Source organism: Marmota marmota, unplaced genomic scaffold, assembly GCF_001458135.2.
Source record: "Marmota marmota marmota unplaced genomic scaffold, marMar, whole genome shotgun sequence".
Classification (NCBI taxonomy): domain Eukaryota; kingdom Metazoa; phylum Chordata; class Mammalia; order Rodentia; family Sciuridae; genus Marmota; species Marmota marmota.
In genome coordinates, this window is record NW_026000240.1 from 8,157,284 (window position 1) to 8,163,283 (window position 6,000).

Consider the following 6,000-nt stretch of genomic DNA (forward strand, 5'->3'; position numbering starts at 1 on the left):
TGTGCTTGTGTCACTTTGACCTCCTAGTCAGATCTGTGGGCTTGTGGTCACCTGGTCTTGCTGACACCTACATCCACTGTCCCTGGACTGGGTCCAGAGATGCCCTGGAGCTCTCTGGGGCTGTTGGCTTGCCTTGGAGCACCTCAGCACCAAGTTTGACTCGGTTGGTTTTGTTGTGAGAAATTTTGTGATAAAATTGTATTGTTTCTAATAAGCTAAGTAACCCTAGTCACCCCCCCTTTTAAAATATTTTTTAGATGTTGATGGAGCTTTATTTTTATTTTTATTTTATTCATTTATATGTGGTGCTGAGAATTGAACCCAGTGCCTCACACTTGCTCTACCCTGAGCCACAACCCCAGCCTGCAAACCCCCTTTTGTTGTGGAATTCCAGTCTCCTAAGGAATGTGAGAAATGGTTCTCAATGAATCCAGAGATTAATTGTAAAATAATCTAGCCCAGGTGACTTCTGTGTGAGAACCATGCACATTAGTACCCGTTTATTATTTTTCTCTTTCTTTTTTTATCCAACGAGGACTAACGAACATGTGTTACCAGTTATCACATGGGTTCCTCGCTGTGGGTGGCAGAAATATGTTTTGGGAAAACATACTGAAGAAGACAGACACAGAATCTAAATCAAAATATTGTTTCCATTCCTTTGAAAGAAACGAGGCCTTTAAGGAGGTGTGCTTGGTTCACAGTACTCAGATGGCCCTCATGCCCAGGAAGCAAAGGCCTGACCGTAAAGACGGATGTAGAGTCAGGTCACAGAAAAATCCTGCTGACTCCATTTCAGAGAGATCACGTCGGGGGTAATGTTTAGAAGTTCTGGTTCCTGTAAAGGAATGTTGGTCTTCCCTGCCTCCCGGGGCAGTCCTTCCTGATGCAGGGGCGCGTGCGCGTGCACGCACACACACGCACTGGTGCAGGGACACACACACACTGATGCAGGGACACACACACACACACACACACACACGCCATGTGCTGTTCCCTTCTTCCCAGAATGACAACTGAAAATTTGGAACTCTATAATCATATTCAAACATGTCACAGAAAACCATCATGAGCCCCGTGTGGATGGTTGGCTAGAGCCAATGATGCTCCAGGCATGAGGCTGGGACGTCACTGGAAGCTGGAAGCATTGCTCTGCTTTACTTCTGGGGCCCCAAGAAGATGGGATACAACTTTGAAACTGTGAGTCACTAACGGATACTGGGAAGTGAAAATAAAAACCTGGGGCCATCGTGAGTGGCTCAGGTCATCGCATTTAAGGAAATCAAATCAAACAGAACCAAGCATACCAGGCCCGAGGGAGCGCGGAGTAGATTTCCACAGAGAGCAGAGTCACCCCAGCCGCCTCACCAAAGCCTGAGAGAGGGCAGGCCCAACACACAGCAGGGCAGGCAGAAGCACACCAGACCCACAACTCCACATGAGCTGGAGAGGGTGGCCCACAACTCTATGTGAATTGGAGAGGGTGGCTCACAATTCAACGTGAGCTAGAGAAGGTGGCCCACAACTCCACATGAGCTAGAGAAGGTGGCCCACGACTCTGCGTGAGCTGGAGAGGGCGACCCACGAGTCCATGTGAGCTGGAGAAGGTGGTTCACAAGTCCACGTGAGCTGAAGAGGGTGGCTCACAACTCCAAGTGAGCTAGAGAAGGTTGCCCTCCACTCCACGTGAGCTGGAGAAGGTGGCCCATGTGTCCGCATGAGCTGGAGAGGGCGACCCACAACTCCGTGTGAGCTGGAGAGGGTGGCCCAGAAGTCCACGTGAGCTGGAGAGGGCGGCCCACAACTGTGCGTGATCTGGAGAAGGTGGAAATTTTGGACAAATAAAGGAGTCTCTGGTTTTGCATAGTAATATAATGGACTGAATGTGTTTCTGTAAAATTCAAATGTTGACGTCTGGACCCCTACAGTGATGACGTTTGAGGATGGGCCATAAGCTGTAAGTAGATCAGGGGGAGCTTAGGATGGGATTGGTACCCTTGGAAGAAGAGGTGGAGGAGAGCTCACAGTCTCCAGAACTGAAGAAATGCAGTTCTATTGCTAGAGCCACCCAACAAGGGGTGGCAGCCCACGCTGACTAAGGAAGATCTGGTGGCACATCAAGATGCCAGGAAGGCTTGGGGGTCTGACGACACCATGGGGCAGGGGACAAGCCTTGACACTGGCTGTCCTGGGCTGGGAGCCCAGCGAGGGCATGTGTCAAGAGTGACTCTGTATGCAAGTTAGTTGACCTCCCTGAGCTTCATTTGTCCGTCTATAAAATGACCGCGTTGTCTACCTCATCTGGTTACGGGGACTAAATGAGATACTGGGTGGAGGCATCTAGCACATAGCCCAAGAACTACAGAGGTAACCTGGCAACGTCGTCATGAATGTTCCTGTAACAGGATTGCTGAAAGAAACTCAGGGCCCTGGTCCTGTGGAGGAATGCCTGTGTTCTAAGGCAGGGGTCAAACATTGTCTGTCAAACACCAGACAGTGAATATCTCAGACTATTTGTGCCATATCATCTCTATTGCAAAACTCAACTCTGCCTTTTAGCATGAAGGCATCCACAGATAATCTATGAATGAATCGGCAGGGTTGTGTTCCAAATTAAACTTCATTTATGTGAACTGGAATTTGAATTCCACACAATTGGTGCAGGTCACAAGATACCCCTGCAGCAGAATATGAATCTCACATGATCACATACCCTTTACCTCTCCAAATATTATTCATCTGTTCCCTCCAACCACTTAAAAATGTGAAGTCTGTGGTACCTCCATTCTCACCTCCTAGCAAAAAAAGGTGGTGGCCACGAGGGCTCATGGTCACAGCTTGCCCACCAGCGACGCAGGATGCCAGCTCAGAGCACTTCTGACAGTACGAACAGCAGCTTTCCTGTAGCTCTGCCATGCTCCTTCCTCTTTTGAGGACACACAGTCTACACTAAATGTGGGGCTTGGCGTCTCCGTGTTACGTTAAAGTGAGCTAAAAACATTTTGGAAAGCATGTCAGGATTCCATCTTAGCTTCTGACCATCTGTAGAACAAGGTAGGGGGAAGTGGATTGGAGCCACGTTGACAAAGAATATTGGAATAAGTCATCTCTTGTTGGTGAGATCCGAAAATGACAAATGCAAAATGCCGTGGGGGCCATCCTCCATCTGGCAGGTTTCTGTTTGTGACCTGTTGGATCCTACAGCGGGACGTTCATGATTGATCAACAGCTAAAACGTATCATGCCGATGAAGCCCAGGACTCTGAAGGTAGCTTGGTGAGCATCTTTTAAAATGGTCTTTCTGATGACTAACGCTGGGACATCTGTAAGAAGGTTGGTAGTAGAGGACAAAATCTATTCTCAGTGTTTTCATTGGGTGTTTAAATAAATTTCCCTTAAAACTGGAAACCAGGATCCTCTATTACTACAGCATCACAGTCATCACGGTGACTCGCGGAGGCTGAAGCTTCCCTTCCCACGCATGCTCCCATCTCTCCAGACGTCACCATGGCTGTGAGTAGAAAGTGCTGGGCAGTGAGTGAGCAAACAGGAGAAAACGCCATGAGGGACCTTCTTCACCTCGGCCCCTCGACATCCTCTCACCCTTGGAATTCACTTCTCATAATGCTCATCCTCCACCCCCATGGGCAGGTCCTGACTGGCGTTTCTTGGTAGAGTCAACAGCCATTAAGCACAGGAGACACAGCAGCTAGGAGCCAACCTATTTTTAGGAGTCTGAAAATGTTTTGATTTCTTTTAAACTCAGAAGAAAAACAATTAGTTTGAAGAAACATTATTTGTCTTGGTAACCATATAATACAGTAGCAAAATATAATTTTCTGTATTTTTCTATGGAGGAAGGAATTCATGAAAATACAAGTACCTAGGCCTTCAGAAGTTATAATATGACTCTGATTCTTAAGTCTCAACTCTGTCATGAGCTGCAAAGGAAACCCAAAAATACAAGTTCCAACCTCTTGTCCTTCTGTTTTAGTCTGTTTCCTGTTGCTATAACAAAACACCTGAGAGGTGGATAATTTGCAAAGAGTAGAATTTTGTTTGGCTCCCAGTTCTGCAGGCTGGCAAGTCCAAAAGCACTGTGCTGACGTCTGCTCAGCACCTGGCAAGGCCTTCTTGCTCTGTCACGACATGTGGAGGGCATCCCCTGAAGAGATAGAACAAGCGACAAGCTCAGGTCTCTTCTTACAGACTGCTAAGCCATGGGGGGCAGCCTCATGATCTCATCCAATCTCAAGCACCTCCCGAAGTCCCTGCCTCCAAATACGATCAACATGTGAACTGGGGGTTAAGTTCCCAACAAGTTGGACTTTCGAGACACATTGAAATCACAGGCTCTTGCTAGCTTTCCACTCTCTGTGTGTCTACCCTAGCAACAGGGAGAGAGGGTCCTGGGCCTCAGCTCTGAGGTGCCAGCAACCCACTGGGCTATATCCCCCAGGACTGAGCTTCCAGGACAGCTGCACCAAGAGTTCCTGCCAAGAGGCTGTGGTGCCTAGTGGAGGGCGAGGTCTAGCAGCCTCCCTTACAGAGTAGCTAGCTCCTGAGAACTACAGGGACTTGGGGGAGCCCTGTGAAACTGGAGATCCAATCTTGGGGGGAATGTCTGAGCCAGGCTGGGTGCATTGATGAAGTCAGACTGCTCAGGCGGCCGAGATGGCTTTCAATTGAGAAGGTCCACTCCCTCCCTGGTTTAGAAGCTGTGTGAAATTTTTTAAATTTTAAAAAATATTGACTCTAAGCCTCCATGGGTACAGTTTCTCCAGGAATGTGAACCCATTCCAGAAAAGAAGAAGTCAGAGGCAGACGGCGGAGGTAGGTAGTGTCAGTCTGTGCTGTGCAGGGAGTCCCCATGCCAAGCCTGCAAAGCAGCACCCCTGACTCACAGGTCACCTGGAAACACTGCTCAGCAAGTGTCCACTGTAGTGATGGGAGACTGACAGCAGGGCTTGGGAAGCCAAGGGCATGACCATGACCAGCCAAGGCCCCCCGACACCTGCCTCTGGTAGCTAGAGATCCCAGATCCAGGACCTGACCCCCGAAGAGCCCAGGGAGGGTACATTCTGTGAGAAGCAGTGGTAGCAGCCATGGCCCAGACAGAGAAGCAGCTTCTTGAGTGCTGATTTTTTTTTTCTTTTTTTTTTTTGGTGACTAAGTTTCTGAGTCTTGAAGCTGAGTGACTGTGAGAGAATCAGTTCTTCTCTTAGCCTCTGCAGCAAGTGAGGCTCCATGAGGATCTGCCACAGAGGAGTCTCGGGGAGCTGGTGGCCAATGGCAGGATGGTAGCTAAGAGAACTCCCGCCATCCTGCTGTACAATGAAGAGTCAGGACAAGCACCAGCAGTCTTTGCCTTAAGTTGCTGGCAGCGAGCTTGTCGCAGCTGTGGAAGAGTCCACAGCAATGGTGATGGGTCTCCATTTCTCCCAGGAGGTGGTCTACATTTGTGTTGGCCAGGAGTACCCTCCTGCAATCCTAAGCCATACCGTGATCTGAGAGCGCCTTTCGGGCCTGCTTTGCCGTGTGTCTGTTTGAGATTCAGAGGACTTGGGCTTGGACATTGTTTCCATCAGCTTTTTTGCTGCTGTGACCAAAAGACCCGACATAAACAATTTTAGAGGAAGAAAAAGTTTATTTGGCGCTCACGCTTCAGAGGTCTCGGTCCCTGGTCTGTCTCCATTGCTCTGCGTCTGAGGTGAGGGGTAAGGCAGCACATGGTGATGGGAGAGTACAGTGGACGGACCTGCTCAGGCTGTGGCCACCAGGAAGCAGAGGGACTCTGCTCATCAGGTACAAAACATAAACCCCAAACGCATGCCCATAGGGACCCTCCTCAGCCACACCCTGCCAGCCCACAATCCCCACCCAGTTAATCCAGTCAAGTGGATGAATCCACTGACTGTGGGCTGGAGAGCACATGAGATGGGACCTTGTGTCATAGGCAACAGGCCACCCATCCCTGCACCTAGAAGCTTTCCTGTCTTC